Raw genomic sequence first — 21,519 nt, forward strand, 5'->3', positions numbered from 1 at the left:
AAACCTCAGTTCCAAGCCTGTTTTTAAAAGGCTTTTTCTTTTTTCTGTCAATCCAGGATGATGCCTGGTTATTCAGTAGGGAAACCTCCCTCCTGACTTAATGTTCTGGAGCTGGGAATGTGCTTTTCAATTTCCAGTTGTCTCATTGTCTTTCCATTAACTGTGATAGTTCACCATTGTTCTCTCCTCGGGCTGGACAATGGATTGTTACTTGACGCCAGTTTCATGGACACAACTGGATTTGGAGGTGCCCCTCCCCGCTTGACTGCTTCCCACTCTGCCATAAGGTGTAGCTAAAGTTTCAGCACAGATCGTGATCCCAGTTTTCTATCTACACAAATACATAAACTCATAACCACAGTCTGTCTTCATAGCTGACATTGACCATCAATGTCAGAACATTACAAGCTTTTGTAAAAGACCTTGCTGAATATAGTTTTACAGTACTATGATGCTGGATGCAATCACTTGGTTTAACTGCTTTTTTGGGGGGGGGCTAAACCTTTTATTCTCCCCTTGGGGTGGCTGATCCTGATTGTCACAACGGGTGCCTGTGTCAACATTTCTATATATGTGTGTGTGTGATATTTTTTTTAACCAGAAGATATCCTCGGAGTTTCTTCACTTTTTCTGTGAGCTCTTTGCTGCTGTTTATAACCCCATCCTTCCTTATCACTAGAATCAGTATATTTTTCTGTAGCCCAAGTACAGTACCATCCTTTCTGTTTGATTTCCTTTATGAGCAGACGATCCAGGCAAGTAAAGCGATCAACAAGCTGTGTAACTTTAAATGTGTTGTTAGCCCCATTGAATTTAATAGGCCTAGTCACAGGCTTAAAGTTAAGCATGTGCTTAAGTGCTTTGCTGGATCAAAGGCTAAGGGACCAACAGGACAAGAACAAAGAATAGTAAAGTTTCCCTGAGAGCAGCACAATGTGTATTCACTGTAACTAGGTCTAGTTGAAAAAATTCCATCAAAATTGGTTTTTGACAGAAAATTAAGCTTCTGAATTCATGAAACGTTCCACAGAGTAAGAAAAATTTCAACTTTTGGTTGAAAACTGAAAAATGTGTGGCTGAAAATTTTCAGGTTTTTTTTGTGTTTCAAGTTTTGGATGAAAAGTCAAAAATTTCTATGGAACGTTCAACCAAAACATTTGTTCTTCATTTTAATCGTTTTGGTTTTTTTTTCGGGGGGAGGAGAGCAGAGAGGAACGTTTTCCGAACAGCTCTACCATAACCCTTTCAGAGGAAAGATGGTTTCTTTTCTGGGTTTGAACAGTGCACAACCTAATGTGGTCCCATCACTGTTGGGGCTTTTGGGTATTGGTATTTTACGAATTAGACAGAATGGACGACTGCGGGAATGTGATCAAATTGTGAACCCAGAAAAGCATGATCATAGCACTTATATTGATACATAAATCAAAAGAATCATAACATCAAATGGAAGGAAACTGATCACAACTCCTCGTAGGACATGTCTACACTACAAAATTAAGTAGGCCTAACTTACATCAGCATACAGCTGCTGCAGTAATTATGTGGCTTGTGCATGCCTACACTTTGCTCCTTGTGTCAGCGGTGTGCGTGCTCCCTGGGAGCGCTTGTATTGATTGTATTGCCAATGGGGAGCATTGTAAGCCGGCTTCTGAAAGCTAGTAACACTCAGTGTAAGTAACTCAGTGTCTCCACTGACACTGCATCGACCTAACTACATCGACTTTCACTCTACACCTCTCATGGGAGTGGAGTTATTAAATTGCTGTGGCGGGGCAGGTATTTTTAGTTCCCTAGTTAGGTCAATGTCAGCTATCTTGCATCAACCTAACTCTGTAGTGTAGACTAGGCCTCAGGCTCTTAGACTGTCAAGAGGGCATCTGTGACCCTAATGGGGAAGCAGACCCTTCCCCCCAAAAAATTGCAGCTGAAATAAATAAAGTAGATGAGAAGAGCAGAAAATACATCCATTATTTCAAAATTTCTTTATTTACAGGGAAATAGTACGAAGTTAAAGAGGAGCTATAAGTGATCTTTATAAACTGAATGAAAGATATCCTAAGTTGATGAGAACATGTTTGAGTGAGTCCAAGTGGAATAATGTACCCCTTTCTCACGGACACAGTCTGAGCTGGGCTCCTGCACCCCCAACCCGGAAGAAAGGGAAGATTTTCTCATCAACGAAAGAGGCCGAGCGGAAAGCATAGAACCGTTTCACATTATCAGCATCGAAAAATTCGACCAGGCCTGCTTCGTAGTCCAGAGAAACCCGAATCGTCTCAGGTTTCCTACTTAGGGACAGGCATGTCTTAGAGCTAGTGGGAGCCTAGAACTCACCCCACCACTGTTGCTCTACAGCCCAGATCCCCTCCTCAGTATTAAGGATCACTACTCATTCCTTCCTCCTCACAGACTCTCTGGCGACCCCCCCACAGCCCAGCCTCCTTTGCTCCCAACTTCGAACCCCCAATAATGTGTCCCAGAAGTGAATCCCTCAGAGGCCAGTACACAGGAAGAATAACAAAATCCCTCAAGATTGGCGAGCAGCTTCTCGTCCGCGCCTTCCAGTCTGACTCTTTTCTGATTCTTCAACAAGATGAGGTAGGGATTTGCTGAGTCTGGATCCAGGGTCACCTTCTCTGGAGAGAGTAAGAGAATCAGAGTGTTAGAAACAGAGCTGAGCCCTGGTGGAGGGTTTGATCAAGTCAGTGACAGAAGCTGTCCCAGCTGGAGAGTGAGTCTATTTATCTCCTTTCTCTTGATTATATATCAGAGGACGGACAGCTGGATGATGGAACAGATTTTAATTAATATTTTTAAATGATCACAAATGTAAACCAAACTTTTCATTTGCCAAAAAACAATTTTTGGATAAATTAAAAAAAAAATCAATTCTGACCATTTTAATATAAAAAACGTGAAATTCCTCAATCCTAAAAAAAAAAAAAGCATTTTAAAAATATTTTTTGCAAAACTTTTTTTTTCCCTTCCATTTTCCAACCAGGAGAGACTGCCACTGTTCACGCTTCCGCTTTCTCTGAAGCTGAGATCTGGGTTCATTGCTGGATCCCCTCAGGTAAGAACAGGAGAAAGAACAGTATGATTATGCTGCAATGTGTGTGTACGGTCTTGAATTAAGAAAAAAAAGAACCAAAGTCCTCCTCAAAGCCAGTGGTTGTGCTGAGCTCACTCTGTTACCGTCCATGGGAGGTGCAATCAAGCCCCTTTATGTAGTAAAAATATCTGGAAACAAGGAAAGCCACAAATGCAGGACAGAGCTAAGTTTCATGGTCTGAGGGGTTTCCTTTGTTGCAGAGGCAGAGGTGTGCGTGTGTGTTAGTTAATTACGGGGAGAAAGCCAGAGATGCAGTTGTGAGAGTGACCCTGAGAGGAAGCAGAGAGACCAGAGACCCCCATTTCACCAAGAGACACTCAGTATTACAACACCTAACTTTTAGTCACCTAGAAAATCACTGTGAAAACAATGGAAACCCCAAATCCTAAGTGAGGCGCCTAGGCTTCCTATATGAATGGGGAGAGAGAGAGAGGCCCCTAAAGCTACATCTACATTGCACACCACTGGCAGTAGGGTATAGGGTTCATGTAGCCACATGCTGCAGTGAAAAGCAGGCTGTATCGACACTGTGGTCTGTAGCTACACATCTCGGTGAAAGGCTCTGGCAGGGTGGGGGCAACGGAGGAAGGCCCTGGCAATGGAGAGCTGTCGGAGACTTCTCACTGTCTCCCCTCACCAGAGCCTTTCCCCACTGCTTGAGTCTTCCCTTGTGGTGTGGAAAGGCTCCAGTAGCTCCCTTCCGGGGATGAAAGGCTCTGGCAGTGGGGAGGCAGCAGCCCATTCTGGGGAAGGTGTTGCTTGGGCATGTAGAGAGCCATGTAGGGTACATACCCACAGGGGGCATGGGTGTCTTTACTTGCCTAAGCCGTGCCTCGCTGTCTACAACTGCTATTTATACCCATGCTAGGGGGGCGTGTAGCATATGCACTGCCACAAGAATGCTGTGCAGGGTAGATGCACTTTAAGGAGGGGATTCACAAAAGCCGCCATGCTAGACAGGGCACTGCCTAAACTAACTGGTGGGAGGGGTGTGTGCTACGCCCTGCCCTGCTCATGGAGATAATGCCTAAGTCTGGACAGCATGGAGGTGCCTATCTCTGCTTGAGATCCATGAACCTGGGGGATGCAGGCAGCTGAATGCCTGTCCTGCCTGCAGGGCCTGAACTGGTAGATGTGCTCAGAGGCTGGCTAGTTCTACACAAAACAGTGGGGCTGAGGAAAAATGCACATTCCCTTATAACCTTTAGTCCAGTGATTAGGGTGCTCACCTGGGCTGTAGGAGATGCCTAACTCTGCCTGCTCAAGAGACGGGATTAAAACAGGGATCACCCATCTCTCAGGTAAGTGCTCCAGGTAGCCAACAGTGCAGGAACCTTGATGGGGGAGGAGGGACATCAGGCACCGCCCCTTTCTGTGGCCCCACCCCTGCTTCTTCTCTTCCCCTTGTGTGGCCCCATTCCTCTCCATGTCTCTGCCCCCTGCTCCACCTCTTCCCCCCCCCCGAGGCCCTGCCCCCTGTTCCTCTTCTTGCGCCTGTGGCCCCACCCTTCTCTGTGGCCCCCACCCTCCTCCATTGCCCCCATCCTCTGCCCCTCCTCTTCCTCCAGAGTCCCGTCCCCGTGCCACCAGAGCTGGGCTGTGATAAGAGCTCCCCATGGAGCCTGAGCTGCTGTGGGAAGCCCCGGACCCTCCACCTGCCCTGGGCAGGGAGGCCTGAGAGATGCCCCTTGCTTATGTGCCCATCCCAGCCCCTTTTTAAAATCCCTTTTTCCTCACAGGTGGAGAGGGACTTGGACTGGAGGTTTTCTGAATCCTGGGTGAGTACCCTAAGCACTGGTTGAAAACTACAAGAAGCCTTTTCCTTCAGCTGTTCTACACAGAGCTAGTTGGCCTCTGAGTCCGCCTATCAGATAGGCTCTCATCCCTAGCTTCTGGCTCACGCGGGGGTTTATATGGGGGATTAGGCACCTGGGTGCCTAGAGGGAGGCAGCAACATAGGTCCTTGGTGCCTACATTTTTGCAGTGAAAGTCCCAGAGTTCAGACACCTCTGTTCAGGTGGCAGCCAGGCAGCGGTTTTGTGGATCACAGTAATGCCTAAAACTGGGAATTAGGTGCCTTGTCTGGGTTTGTGGATCTGGACCAGAACTCCCTGGGCACACAGCTTGCTGGTGTGGCAGACCAAGGGATTTCTGAGCAAGGAAACTGCCTGCAACAAAACGGCTGATGAAATTCAATGCTGATAGACGCAAAGTACTGCACACTGGAAAACGTAATCCCAACTAAATGTTGGGGTCTAAATTAGCTGTTGCTACTCAAGAAAGAGACCTCGGAGTCATTGTGGATAGTTCTCTGAAATAGGGTTGCTAACCCTCCAGGATTTTCCTGAAGTTTCCAGGAATTAAAGTTTCATCTTTAATTAAAAAGAAAAGGAGTACTTGTGGCACCTTAGAGACTAACAAATTTATTAGAGCATAAGCTTTCGTGAGCTACAGCTCACTTCATCGGATGCATTACGTCAGCTTATGCTCTAATAAATTTGTTAGTCTCTAAGGTGCCACAAGTACTCCTTTTTCTTTTTGCGAATACAGACTAACACGGCTGCTACTCTGAAACCTGTCTTTAATTAAAGATTGTCATGTGATGAAATCTCCAGTAATATGTCCAACCAAAATGGTCAACCCTGCTCTGAAGACATCTGCTCAGTGTGCAGTAGCAGTCAAAAAAGTGAACAGAATGTTAGGAACCCTTGCGGGGATGGGATTTGGGCTTTGATAAAATATGAACATTTATTACCTGCTTCTGTAAGGCAGTCTTCTCCACCCTGCAATCAAGAATAAGAAATGAGAACTCCTCTGAACGAACACTGAATTAGCAGGCAGCAATATTATACAGAATGAAATGTGAGGAATGGAAAGGGGGAAACGGTTATAAGTAAATCTGGTCAAAAATGTGTTTGAGAACTTTTCCTGCAAAAAATATTTAGTTTGAAATGGTAATTTTTGGAGGAAAAATGATGATTCTTATGGGGGAAAAAAACCCTCTCTTTCTGTGGGGAAATGTCAAAATAAAAAAAAATCTAAATCAACATTTAGAAATGAGAATTTTTGTTTCATTTCAAATTAAAATATAATTTCAGATCATTTTTCCATTTAAACAAACAAAACCGTACTTTGTGCTGAAATGGCCATTTGAAATAATTTTTTTTTCCAATATTTTGACTGTTTGTGGAGAAACTAATTTTCAAAGAGCAAGATGTGCAGCACATCTTCCAAACGTCTCTAGTTAAAGTTCTAGGAAAAAGTTACCATGCAATAATGTCAGAAATACGTACACAATACATGAGCAGTTCTCTTTCAAACGCTACACATTTAATAGCGAGTTTACAGAAATTTCCAATAACTAATATTTATTTCTATATTATCATTATACTTAACCTGGAGATAACTTTAGTGTATCTTTAAAACAAACAAACAAAACAAAAAACCCCTTTTATTGAAGGTCTAATGCTTCGCTCACTGATGTCCATGGCAAATCTTTAATTGTATCAAATGGATCCAATTCCAAATCTCATGAGAGAGAAAGGAAAGACCCTGGCTTTGTCTCCAACCCAGTTAGAGCAGGTCTGAACCCATTATCATTATTTCCAAAGATTTGAAATAACAAAAGGAAATAAGTTACTAATGTTAATATTTTGATATCTTTGATTTCTAGAAATATAAACTTTCCATCTTCAGTGCCTCATGTCCTTACTAGAAAGTAAAGGTTCAGGCACATGCAAAATTTTGGCATGCGCTTACGTCCCAATTGAACTTCAATGGGACAAAAACCACATGCCTAAAGTTAAGCATGTGCTTAAGGGCTGCCCTAAATAGGGAGACACTTAAATACTTGCATAAAACTTTCTTGAATCAGGCCCTTAGATTTTTCCTTCATTGTATATGTTAAATCTCATGCCTTTATTATATTAGATTGTCAGTACCAAGATTAAGGCTGGTGATGGGTCATATCTATTCAACCTTCCTGGTTTTAGTCACATATAAACTTTTTTTAAAAAGTTTCCTTTCAATATGAAATTTCACATTTAATATTAACCCACCCTGCAACATCTTTTAAAAAAAATTAAATTAAAAACCAAATGAAATAAAAAAAACCCTCAAATAAGTAAACAACGCCCCCCTCCAACAAGGATACAGCTGTATGCAAAATATTGTGAAAGGAGAGAGAACAACACTATGTTCTGCAGCCTTCCCTAAAAAACATAAGCAGAAATAAATACGCTATTATTATTAGGTTTCTTTTCCCTGGGGATCCACAGTAAAGACTATGCCCTTTATGATCAAAATTTAGCCATAGTTCTTCAAACCTCCCCCAGTGACTGCACTCGAGTACACTGGCAGAGCGGCCAAACAAGGTGTCTCTGTGTTCACTACATGCAAGATAAAGTGACTCAGCTCCAAATGCAAATAGGCATGTGCAAAAGGTGGGACAGATCCAGAATGGGGTTCCAGAGTTAACTTGCATGATTGGCACTTGGGTCTGAGCATCTAGGTTAGCCTAGGCCGGGTCTGTAGCCGCTCTGCAAACACATACTCAGAAAGTTACTGTGTCTTCACTACTGTCGCACTCACCCTTGTGCAATACGAGGACTACTGGGGACATATCACATGGTTCTTTGGGCTATGCTAAGCTGAGCCATTCTACGATTCTTTTTCAGTGATTTTTGGGAGAACTTGTCTGTCATTATGGGCACCTGGGGGAATTATGGGAAGGAACTGGAGGACCATCAGAATTCCAGTGATTTAGCCTGAGCCCTCACTGTAATACCAGCCTGAGTGAAAGCACAGCCCCAACTGTGTGAGCTAGCCTGGGTGAAAGGACCACTAAACTCAGGCCAGAGGATTGTGTGTGTGAATGGAAGATGGGGCTAGGAGCAACATCTGAGTGAAAGCCAGGGCTAATTCTGAAGTCAAGACATATCCTTGGATTCATTACACAAAAACGGAGGCAATTCAAATCAGTGATGACATGTGACAATTTGAGCCTTATCTGTGTTGCATATTTCAACCTTATACAACTGTATTTTGTTTCTGCACACTAGATCTCAGCTGTGAAGTCCAATACGCTACATTTTAAGTTACTTCTTTGTTTTGTTCTTAAGAAATGGTAAAAGAAAACAAATGGAGCTTGGATGAACATTCCCATATTTAGGATGCTGTAAACTGGCAACCTTTTGTTCAAATCACTTCCAATTTTGCAGAACAAAAATCATCCACTTAAAATCCAATTAATTTTTTTGTGCTGGTATCACTGTTTTGGGATTTTAGAGAGGGCAACAAAATCAGACTTTGCAATAATTTGAAAATAAAGTAACAACCTTAACTATGGAGTCATCACCATCACTGCATAACCTTAAAAAAAATTGAGAATGTCTCTTTATAGTTTACTTCCTTATTTAATGTATTACCTTTTGTTTTCATGAGATAAATTAAGAGGCCAATAAAAAAAAACCTGAATAACCAGGATCGTGCACAGAATGGCAATCCAGGGAGATATCTTCTGGAAAAAAAGCTTCTGGAAAAAAAAAATTGAACTGGCATTACTTTGGAAGCAAGGACAAAGGTGAAATGTATTTTATTACAAATATATACATTTACAGCAGAATTTGGGTGAGACGAGGAATCAGAGATGACCCTGTTTACACTATGAAAGTGATCAGAAACTGACTTAAAAATGGTTCTAACCAAGATCATTTTAACAGTGATATACAGTATCAGTGAATAAGGGGGCCTGGCTTAATTCACTGCTGAGATATTGTTCAATGCTGTGATACCACATATAATAATTATAGTTGAAAAACAGTTTTTGACAAACAAACAATCCATAAGATAAAAATTACCCACACAGAAAACTTTGCTAAAGTGAGGAATCCAGACATATATCAATGGTTTGAGTCTATATTACCTTTATTAAAAAAAAATTAGATTTAAAAAATTTAACTATCTTACCTGCAAATTTCCAGTTTTCCAAAGATGTGGGTTTTTTGTAATTTAATCTTAACTATGAATTTCTTGGCTTCTGATTCCCCTCAGCCCCCAAACTTTAGAGTTCTTAAAAGATAACATACTCATTACTACTACTACTAGCAACATAAGAGAATTATAACAATGTAACAAACAGTGGGAAAATGTGAGAAAAAGATCACGATTGAGGAATACACACAAATATTAAAGAAAGAAATAGATGAGACATTGAGAGGAATGAAAAATTAGAAAGCATGAGGATTAAATAAGGTGTATGGATTGTGGATGAAATGACAAACCACTCTCTAACTGCCTCCTGGAAAAAATTAACAAATATTTGAAGAACAGATGCCCAAGTTGGATGGTGACAGGGAGAAAAGAAAGAAAGCTGCAGTGATCGTCAGGATTACAGGCCGATCATGTGTTTACCAATTGCATGAAAACTTCTATAATGGCACTTCTGACAAAGAAGATTTGGATAGTGCAGATTTGCAGTGGAATGCTCCATCCCGAGCAAGAAGACTGCACAGCAAATATGAAAGGGATGCAAAACCACCCAATGCTGAATAGAAGGGTCACAAAGGATACAAAACAGAAGAAAAAGCTAGAGAGGTATGGTTAGTGTTGTCCGATTCTTTTTAATTGTTAATAATACTTGTATCGGTTGCCAGTTGATCTGATTAATAGACTGAGGGCAAGAGGGTTCTTGTCCCAGAATCCAGCTACACTAGTAGTTCTCAACTGTGGCCCACCACTTGTTCAGGGAAAGCCCCTGGCGGGCCGGGCCAGTTTGTTTCCCTGCCGCGTCCGCAGGTTCGGCCGATCGCGGCTCCCACTAGCCTTGGTTCGCTGCTCCAGGCCAATGGGGGCTGTGGGAAGCAGCGCGGGCCGAGGGATGTGCTGGCTGCCCTTCCCACAGTCCCCATTGGCCTGAAGTGGCAAACTGTGGCCAGTGGGAGCTACGATAAGCCGAACCTGCGGACGCGGCAGGTAAATAAACCGGCCCGGCCCACCAGGGGCTTTCCCTGAACAAGCAGTGGACCACAGTTGAGAACCACTGGGCTACACTGAACTCAAAACTAGCGAGTTCAGTATCTTGTAGGGATCCTTGAGGTGTAGGGCGAGGACTCACACACTGTGGGCAAAGCAAAGCTTTAGAGATTTTTATTAAAATCAATAAGAAAGCCAGAAAAGCTCCAAGCCACAAACAAATAATGACAGGTTTCAGAATAGCAGCCGTGTTAGTCTATATTCGCAAAAAGAAAAGGAAGACTTGTGGCACCTTAGAGACTAACAAATTTATTAAGCTTTCGTGAGCTACAGCTCACGAAAGCTTAATAAATTTGTTAGTCTCTAAGGTGCCACAAGTCTTCCTTTTCTTTTTATAAACAAATAAGAAATCCCCAATGCCGGGTTAATCTGCGGTATCATTCTTTTCATGAGCTCTTAGATTTACCTACCAACCCCCTTCCTTGAGGACCAGGTGGTAAGAGACAAAGGACCAGCCCTGCCTCTAGCATGCCGAATGAGTCCGATGGTCCAGGTTCCTCAATTGATTGATGGTAGATAACCCTAGAGCTGAAGGGTCCAATGGTGGAAAGCTAACTCCCTCCACATGGTGGTTTGCCCTATTATAGGGCCGGAGTACCATCATGATTATTCATAGTAAGGGTCAGCCTTCTATGCCCAAATCTGACTTCCACACCCTCATAATATTGGGATGCACTTATCCTGTAGGTCAGCATACTCATACATATTGCCATTTATCTTATTATCATATCCATCACTTCTTACTCAGGCAAGTTTGCAGTGATCACTTCCTTGTTCCTGCAGTTGCTGTTTACTGTTAGATTCTGGTGAACTAGGAATAGCTCTCTCGATATCAGGAATTGAAATCTAAGGGTAACTGGCCATTTAGGTATGCCAAAGATCTCAGGCCTACTATATTTGACTGTATTTATGCCAACTTGCTTAAGCTACTGACTTACAGGATCCAGGCCTATAGGTTCCTTGTGTTACAGCAGAATATAATGAAGGCAAACCAGCCCTTATGGGCTACACTAGTCTACCAAAAAGCATATGACAGAATACCACATTAGTAGATCACTGAGATACTGAAAATGCACAAGGTTCCTCCCACGATCATATTCTTTCTGCAGCAATGAACGGTTAACTGGGACCCTCGACTCTGACTGGAAGGGAATCTCATTGATGAGGTCCAAATCTTTCAAGAGGATTCCGTAGCATCAAAGCTGTTTGCAGTAGCAGTGCTGCAACTCACAAGGATGCCTCAGGAGACAAATTGCAGTTGTCATATCAGGAAAGAGTCACCACCAGTTACTATCTGCTATACAGGGATGATCTGAAAGTGTATGGACAGTCACAAAGGAAGATACAGAGATTGATGAGATGAATAGAACAATTTGATGAAGACATAAAGCAAGGTTTGGATCGGCTCAATGTGCATTGGCATCTGTAAAGAGGGGGAAACTGGTCCAGTCTGATGGCGTACAAGTCAACAAAGGCTCTATCCAGGATCTCGCTCACCCTAGCCCCTACAAATAGCTCAGGATCAGGGAACTGTCAGAGATACAACATAAGAAAATCACAGAAGATGTGAGGAAACAATATTACACACAAATAAAAACTACTCTAAAGACAATGAAGAAGTTGGTCTGAGTCATCAATGTATGGGTGATACCGTAAGTATGGCACACGGCTGGAATCAGAGAAGAAAAAAATTGGCAAACAAGAAAAAAAACTCCTAGTAATACACAGAATAATGAATGTTAATCAAGATATGGAGAGGATTTACATCCAAAAGTCTGTGTGTGTGTGGGTGGAGGAAGTAACGAACAAAGAAGAATACAGCTAGAGTAAAAGCCCATCTGGTCACAACAACAGGTGATGGCTGAATGCGTATCTCAGTCCAAGAAAGCATAGGAGAAAGGAGAAAGCAAATCACCAGAAAAAGACCCAAAATATTTACACAGAAAGCAATGCCCGGAGAGAGATCAAATCCATTAGTGATAGACGAACAAATTAATGGTTTGTAGATGGTTATCCTCAAAAGAGAGACAGCCGCATTATGGGTGCCCAAGAGTAGTTCTTAAGGCCTAATTACATTTGAAACATAATTGACTAAACACAACTGCTCCCCAAGATGCAGAATCTATTCTGAAAAGAAAGAGATGGTGGAGCATGTGCCAAGGGCCAGCAGGATCCTGGTTGGGAGAGAATATATGAATAGACACAACGAGGTTGCCAAGCATCTGCATTGGAGCCTCTGTGGCAAATATATATATTCAAATAAACGATGCAGTGTTATGATCACCAAATTGAAAATGTTCTAGAAAATTAAGAAGCTAAGATTTAATGGGATCTGGCAATTGTCACAGACCAAACCGTGCAGGCAAACAGGTTTGAGATAGCTGTTGTAGAAAAGAAGACATACCAGCCAACAGAACTATTAAAAAAAAAAAAAAAAAGTGAAGAGAAGATAGAGTTCTTCATACTTTGCCATGAATGATTATGGAAAACTAGAACAAAATTAATCCAAGTGATTAGTGGAGCAATTGGAGGAATCCCTAAGGGTGTAATGAGCAGCTCAGGAATACATTAGCAGTTCACTATATCATGATTGTTGTCAGCCTCCGGAAGACAGCACTCTTAGGTGCTGGGAGAATTATAAGGAAAGTGAAGTTTCAGAGTAGCAGCCGTGTTAGTCTGTATTTGCAAAAAGAAAAGGAGTACTTGTGGCACCTTAGAGACTAACAAATTTATTAGAGCATAAGCTTTCGTGAGCTACAGCTCACTTCATCGGATGCATCCGATGAAGTGAGCTGTAGCTCACGAAAGCTTATGCTCTAATAAATTTGTTAGTCTCTAAGGTGCCACAAGGAAAGTGAAAGGAGAATTAGGGCATGTGAGCACCTAAATGACAGGAATTCTGTGGAGGGTTTAACAAAACTCCTAACGACCAAACCTATGAAGCTGGTTCATGGTCATGATTTACTGGACACTCATGGGGATAAATTAAAGTTTTCCCCTTTCTGTGCTTAAAGATTTTTGTATGATGTGAAGGATCTTTGTTTTAAAAAAAATCCCCATGATGTAATACCGAGGGATAATAGTAAATAACCTTGCTCTAATATAGCGCTTTTCAGCAGCAGATAAAGAACTTTACAACCTTAACATTACTTTAAAAAGATTCCAGTGGAGAGATTTCTTTAGTTTTATTTGTTCGTTTGAAGGTACACTGGAAAGGATTCCTGTTCTAGAGAAATCTGCTCATCAAAGTATGCTTATTAGACTTCAGCAGGGCTGTCTCACTGAAATAAACAGGGGCAGTTCACACCTCTTGGAGCTATTGGTTCAGGCTCTCTTCAGACGTAGGTAGGCATCAATGCATTGATTCCACTGAAATCACATTTTGAAGGTTTAATTCAGAACCATAAATGTTAGAGCGATGTTTTTTAAAATGTAACTTTAGATGCTGGAGAACAGGTGTGGCAAATAGACAGCATCATCATCATCATCATCCACAAGGGACTGTGACTGCAGATTGAAGGCTGCCCGTCAGTTTCACCAAAAATATCCAGCAAATAGTTAAGAGTAACAAATACAGTCCTAGAAATCAGGACAGTTCATGAATGATTCAATTCCCTTAGAAGGTTTAAATTGGCAATGAACATTTATTCTGACCAGTTAAACCGGTTTTATTGTGTACACAGAGATGGGAAACCACACCACTCCCCATCCTCCATTTTGCCATGAAGCAAAAAGCCAGTCTGCCTCACCTACTGCTCCTTGTACAGACTAGAAATGCTGCGCTACCTGCCATAATCACTGTGGGTCAGTGGCCCCCACCTTCCAGACACATACCCACTCTTAATCCACACCACACATTCGGTGTAAGCTGTTTGTATTGATCAAACCCGGATGGAACTTTGTTTGTTATGAAGTACAGAAGGGAGCTAAGCTATCTTATAGCTGTAGTCACCTGAATGCACCATTAACATACTCTTACAAGTTCTTCTCCTTGGATTGAGAGCCCTGTTCAATCTTTCAAAACATGCTTTATTGTCATTAACTTTGTGCTGTAGTTTCTTTGGCGGGGAGCTGTGGCAAAGAGCCAGAGAGTTTGCCATCTGCCTTAATCTCTCTAAGGAGAGTGAATTATTGGAGCAGAGCTGCTCCCGGGGAACAAGGCAGTGGTGTCTGAGCTGAAATTTCTGACATGCTGTTTGTGACCATCTCAATTCAAGGACTGGTGTATGTAGCATAAATAAAACATGCTGCACTAAGAATATTACCAATGGGCAGCACACTTGTGAGGCCGTGAAATCTGCTACTGTTCAGCTGTGGAGAGACAATAGCTTGGGAAGGAATTAGGCACAATAAGAACATAAGAACAGCCACACTAGTCAGACCAAAAGTCCATCTAGCCCAGTATCCTGTCTTCCGACAGTGACTAATGCCAGGTGCCCCAGAAAGAATGAACAGAACAGGTGATCATCACATGATCCATCCCTTGTTGCCCATTCCCAGCTTCTGGCAAACAGAAACTACCATTGATGGACCTGTCCTCCATGAACTTATCTAGTTCTTTTTTGAACTGTGTTATAGTCTTGGCCTTCACAGCATCCTCTGTTGGATTATTTGTGTACCATTCAATCACTATTCATTTGCATACATGTTAATGCTTAGTGGCTGTTACTAAGGTAGTTTTCATTGGTATAGACATATTTTAATGTTGTTAGCCAACTGCGGGTGTGTGCGTGTTGATGGTCACATTGCAGCTTGGACAGTAACTGACCTGCTATATAAATTGTTGATTCCTTTTCTTGTTTGAGGAGAGTGCTCCTAATGGAACAGGAGATGTTCTGGTTTGAGGTTTCTGTTATGATTATAGAAGTTTCTGTTTCAAACAGGCCATTATCCCCTTGGAATTTTGTTTCAGACAGCAACGGTACATGTCGTCCAGTGAGATCTCTCCAGAGAGCCTCAGGCTCTGGGTACCACCCGGCCAATCGGCACAACACTCAGATCCCTCCATCCTGATAACCTTCAACAGAGATGAGAGGACCAGTGCCTAGAGCTGGAGGAGAGTGGAATAAAACTGTTTTAATTTTATATTGTGCCATGGTGTTGTAGCCATGTCGGTTGCAAGGTATTAGAGAGACAAGGAGGGTGAGGTAATAGCTTTTATTGCACAAACTTCCACTGTAGAGAGAGAGAAGCTTCTGAGCTTATACAGAGCTCTTCTTCAAGTCTGGGAAACTAACCCCGAGTGTCACAGGTAAATACTAGATGGAACACTCGGGGTTAGTTTCCCAGACCTAAAGAAGAACTTTTTGTAAACTAGGAAGCTTGGCTTTCTCCCCAACAGAAGTTGGTCCAGTGAGAGAGATTACCTGGTCCAACTTGTCTGTTTAATATTATAACTTATATCAGTATTCAGCATAAGGAGTAAGTATTTAAACCTTCAGCACAACAAATGCATGGCAATTCACAACAGAAGCAGATTCGAAAGCCATCAAAATGACTTGGGAAGAAGCTAAGATTGGAGCAAGAAACCAACAAAGATGCAACGCAGCAGTGAAGGCCCTATGTGTTCCATGGCATAAAGTGCATAAGTCAAGTTAGTCATAAAAAGGCACCTGTCTGGCTTAGGGGGACAGTGTTAGAACAGGAGAAGAAAGCCGCAGCCATCTCTATATTGAAGTTCTGGGTGTGCATGGCAGCTCAGGTAGATGGATCAGCACTAACTGTGCTCTAGCTGCCTCGCTAAAAGTAAAATCCAGGATGCCACAACATGGGCTTCACTGCCAGCTGCTCCAGTGGGTATGTTCTCAGCATGGGGAAAGCTGCTCTGAAGCCTGGGCCCTGGCATTCTCACTTCTAATTTTAGCACGCTAGCTACAGGACGGTTATCGTGGGTATATCTACATGAGCTACTACTCACACCCCTGGGTGCAATGCAGACAGACCCTTAGTGTCATCCATTGTTGCTAACAGATGCTCAGGATGTGCTGAGAGAGCAGCGTACAAACACTTCCTCTTGGATGGTGCCAAACTAATGGGAGCCATTAGGCCACTTATTGATGGCCACTCTTTTGAAAAAGAGTAGGGTGCCAGGCAGAGACGACCCATGCCTGCCAATAGTGGGGGGCAGAGTGAGGGCAGCTGGCTTCAGCAATGTTACTGAGCATGCTCAAATCTGTGTGAGCATGCTCAGTACAAGCCAAGCAGCAAAGGGGATGTGACCCCACATGCCCACCCCCCACGTGTTGCCTTTTATGCCAGTCCCTCTTCCACAAACAAGTTAGACCTCTCTTTGTCACAGAAGTCTTAGGATATTCACAATCTTATCCATCTTATTCAAATCCATTTTAGAGGGTAAATTGCTGAGAATGTGCAGAGGAGACATCTACTGTCACATTGCAATTTCACAATTTCCTGAGATCTGTAGCAACTGAGCACGAGACCAGTGATGGAAAAAGTGTTGGTATCTGCTACTAAGTATCTTTTAATGATGTATTCAGGAAGGTGTCCTACAGATTTCATTAGATCAGTGTCCTTTACAGTCAGGGATCATGGCTCATCTCTGCTGCTTCTCATGTTTAAACTGGTTCCTATAGTGTAGTTCAGAGTCATTTTCTTCCTGCCTTATGAAAGCAACCTGTGCCAGGGGTTCTCAATCTTTTTCTCTCTGAGGTCCCGCCCCAACATGCTATAAAACCTCCACAGTCCACCTCTGCCACACCAACTGTTTTTCTGCATAGAAAAGCCAGGGCCAGCTTTAGCGGGTAACAAGCAGGGAAATCCCCTGGCGTCCCACTCTACATGGGGCCCCGCGAAGCTAAGTTGCTCAGGCTTTAGCTTCAGCCCCATGCAGTGGGGCTTCCACTTTCTGCCCTCGGCCCCAGCAAATCTAATGCCCCCTTTGTTTGGTGGCCTCCCTGAAACCTTTTTGCGGCCCCCCCCAGGGAGCCCCGAACCCCCAGTTGAGAACCACTGACCTAGATGATTAAACTCTTTTCACCTCACCTGATTCAAGGCTTGAGCCAAAGCTTACTGAAGATATTACAAGCAGCTTGAAAGACATTGGAAAACCTCCGGTTGATTTCTGTGGGCTTTAGATCAGGCCCTCAGTTTGTACGTAAAAGCAGTGGACTTGACTGTGATATGAGAAATGTTGATTAAGAGATGCACCATTACTTTGCTTTTTACATTCGTCTGCACATCTCATTGAATGATTATTCGATTATCTCTCTGCTGTTTCAGCTTCTGACAGCATTTGAGACACCGAGAGAAAACTGGGTCTGGCTGAATAAGTGAAAGGCTAAAACAATGCTGACTGACCAGGAGAAGTCTTTGGAGGAACTGGGCCTCGTGGCGTGAGGCTCATGCTGGCTCCTTTGCCGTCCCTGGGTTCTCAAGATACAGCAACTGTCTCATGACTAGTCACCCAATAGGAGGTACCTCTTCCTCTCTTAGGTGAGCCAAAAAGAGTAGAAAAAACACCTTAAATTTAGAAACACATGTATCAAAAGCTTCCAGTTTATTGGATACTGAGCTGCAAATGAGAAAAAAAGAACAATCGAATACTATCACTAAAGGAAATACAAGCACAAGCTACTGACCTGCTACTTTCAGTTCCAATAGGGCATCTTTATAAAAGGATGTTGACTCAAAATAGCACATGTATTGTCCCTCATCTGCAGGTCTGATATTATGTAACCTCAAGGTGACGCTTCCGTTTCTGATATTGTCTTTCAGAAACTCTGTCCTTCCTGTATATTCCGGCATCTGATATTCAGTCTGATCCTTTCCATCAGAATAGCGATACACAAGGAAAGAGTAATCAGACCAGAACCATCCTATCTCTTTGTCCTCAGCACTCATCGGGGGTGACAAGTGACAGGGTAACAATGTCCGCTCCCACAGTAGCGGTGACAGGTTCATCCGGTCCGATGACTGTGAAATGGGCTGTGAAACGAATTCATGACACAAGGAAAATAAACTTTAACAAATTGAGAATATCATATTGCCTCTATATAAATGCATGGTAGGCCCCACATCTTCAGTTCTGCGTGCACATGTGGTCACCTCATCTCAAAAAAAGATACATTGGAATTGGAAAAGATTCAGAAAAAGGCAACAAAAATGATGAGGGGTAATGGAACAGCTTCCATAGGAGGAGAGATTAATAAGACTGGGACTTTTCAGCTTGGAAAAGGGACAATTAAGGGGGGGATATGATTGAGTCTATAAAATCATGACTAGTGTGGAGAAAGCAAATAAGGAAGTGTTATTTACTCCTTCTCAGAACACAAGAACTAGGGGTCACCAAATGAAATTAACAGGCAGCAGGTTTAAAACAAACAAAAGGAAGGATTTCTTCACACAGCGCACAGTCAACCTGTGGAACTCTTTGCCAGAGGATTTGTGAAGGCCAAGACTATAACAGGATTCAAAAAGGAACTAGATAAATTCATAGAGGATAGATCCATCAATGACTATTAGCCAAGATAGGCAGCGATGGTGTCCCTAGCCTCTGTTTGCAAGAGGCTGGGAGTTGGAGTCAGGGAATGGATCACTTGGTAATTGTCTGTTCTGTTCATTCCCTCTGGGGCATTTGGCACTGGCTGCTGTTGGAAGACAGGATACTGGGCTAGATGGACCTTTGATTTGACCCATTATGGTTGTTTTTATGTTCTTAAGGCGATTGATAAAAAAATATAAATGGTTACATTTGATCAGAGCTGGCCTCAGATTATTATGAAGGCACTTGGTTCCTGATTCAAGCTGAATTTTCAACCTTTTCTGAAATCTACATACAGTAGAACCTCAGAGTTACGAACACCAGAGTTACGAACTGATCGGTCAACCACACACCTCATTTGGAACCAGAAGTACGTAGTCAGGCAGCAGAAACCAAAAAAAAAAAAAAAGGACAGCAAATACAGTACAGTGCAGTGTTAATCAAAAATAAAGGGAAATTTAAAAAAAAAATTTCACAAGATACAGAAGCTGTTTCTGTATTTGTTTCATTTAAATTAAAATGGTTAAAAGCAGCATTTTTCTTCTGCATAGTAAAGTTTCAAAGCTGTGTTAAGTCAATGTTCAGCTGTAAACTTTTGAAAGAAGCATAACGTTTTGTTCAGAGTTACGAACATTTCAGTTACAAACAACCTCAGTTCCCGAGGTGTTTGCAACTCTGAGCTTCTACTGTACATAGTCAACTTGGAAATGGCCATGGCTCTTTAGGGCCTGCTGCTACTTTGTGCTCATTTTCTCAAGAGGTTTCCTAGTTTTATCTCCCCAACAATGACCTGTCCTTAAAATCTAATCCAGTTGTAAAATGCCTTTTCTGCAGAGACCGAGAAAAAAAAAAAAAAAAAAAGAAGAGGAAGGATCCACCCAAAGCTTATACCATGGGTTTCAAGCTTTGAAAGCAAAATGTTAAAATGCTACAAGTCTGTTTTTGACTCTACAATGTGAGCCAAGTGTGGTTTGCAGTCACTTGACAGCACCGAGCAGACTCAGCAACCTCAGCTGGCCCTTGGGAACTGGTGGTGAACGTACTGCGGACATTCCTCCACTTAGTTGGTAACTGCTCTCATGAGACAGCACCAGATGACGTGGAGGCAGCAGGTGTCCATCTACTTATATTTCGCCCCCAGGCTATGGTATCTGTACTCCAGAGGAGCATGAATGAATGATTAGCTAGGTAAGTATTATTTGCCCATTTGGAAAATGAGGATAAGAGAGGCTCTGAGAGACTGGTTTAGCAAATATTTCCTTGTGATGGAATTTCATTGTTCCATTGGGGGACCTTGGTACTCTCATCACTGCAATTCCAATTGTTCTGTGCTGGAATGATTTTGATACCATCTTTGCAATTGCTGTACTTGCAGGGAAAATATGCAGTACAGGTTAAGGAAAAGCTGGTCATTCTTTTAAGTCATCAGAGGGGTGAAAAATGGAAGAGAGCAGACTTAACATAAGAACATAACATAACAACGACCGTACTGGATCAGACCAATGGTCCATCTAGCCCAGTGTCCTGTCTTCCAACAGTGGCCAATGACAGGTGCCCCAGAGGGAATGAACAGAACAGGAAATCATCAAGTGATCCATGCTCTGCCACCCACTCCCAGCCTCTGGCTAGGTTTCAGAGTAGCAGCCGTGTTAGTCTGTATTCGCAAAAAGAAAAGGAGGACTTGTGGCACCTTAGAGACTAACAAATTTATTTGAGCATAAGCTTTCGTGAGCTACAGCTCACTTCATCGGATGCAACTAGCCTCTGGCTAGTAGCCATTGATGGACCTGTCCTTCATGAACATCTCTAGGGTTTTTTTTTGTTTTGTTTTGTTTTTTAAAAAAAAATCCTGTTAGTGTCTTAAGGTTGTGTCATAATGTTGTAGGGGCATGAAGCAGCAAAATAATAATTTGTTTCTTGGTTTTTTGAATTGTGCGCTTTGCTTTAATTTTGGTAACACTTTTGCTGCAGCTGATGAATATAAAAAAAATAATAATCAGGGAATGTTCCAGGCATCCCTCGGGAAAAGGCTGGTGATTTCGGTGAACATCAGAAAACCATAAAGGGAAATGGGATGGCATCTGGCACATGAATTCTTCTAGCCTTTGATCAAGTAGTAGAATTAAGTAGGCTAAGTGATGTTCTTTTTCCTGATACTTGTAATATAACCATATAATTTTGTCCTAATATGCACCTTAACAGCTAAGAAATGAAATAAGCAAATTAATAATATAAGTAACAACGGGGGGATGGGGGGGATGACAATGAATGAGTGGTATTGCCTACCTGATACCAAGTTGTGAATTGGTAAATTAATGAAGAAAATGATGAAACCAGGCAGAGAGACGCTTGCTGTGGGGCCATGGAGGAGAGACGATAATTTCATTTTCATTGTAACTTGATGAAGACAAAAGGAGAGAGAAAAAATAAACATTGTGCCCACTCTAAGGATTATGTTATAACTAAATAAATCTTTTGCAGCACGTAAACAGCTTATGGGACACTTGGATATGGAGATCCTGGTTCTAATGTCCTGATGATTTTATAGCACTGTCATCAACTGCATCTCCCCACAGCTGCTTAGCAAGGAACATTACCCCTGCTCCGTGCAGTAGAACCAGGAGTTAGTGAAGCACTATGGCCCACAGCCACAAAGGTCCTTAGGTGCATTAATCCCAGATTTAGGTTAGGAGTCCCTGGAGCAGGGGGAACGGACTTGGTTTCCCATTTTCCAGGTGGGTGCCCAAATTATTGGGCTACAGAATCATTTTTCTATGGCCCAATGACTGTTTATTTATCAGAAGTGGAACAGCTACACTAGCTGAGGTTGAGGGAACACGTCAGCCCAGCTCAGTGCTCAAACCACTGGGGT

At 42.5% G+C, this 21,519-nt stretch overlaps 1 protein-coding gene and 1 pseudogene across 1 annotated transcript in view; one reads left to right on the forward strand and one right to left on the reverse strand.

Moving 5' to 3' along the window:
* LOC119843336 (butyrophilin subfamily 1 member A1-like) overlaps positions 1–21,519 on the forward strand; it is a 1,931,986-nt gene that overhangs the window by 520,891 nt on the left and 1,389,576 nt on the right. The window lies entirely within an intron of this gene.
* On the reverse strand, positions 2,617–21,039 carry LOC119843363 (annotated as a pseudogene).

Source organism: Dermochelys coriacea, chromosome 14, assembly GCF_009764565.3.
Source record: "Dermochelys coriacea isolate rDerCor1 chromosome 14, rDerCor1.pri.v4, whole genome shotgun sequence".
Lineage (NCBI taxonomy): Eukaryota > Metazoa > Chordata > Testudines > Dermochelyidae > Dermochelys > Dermochelys coriacea.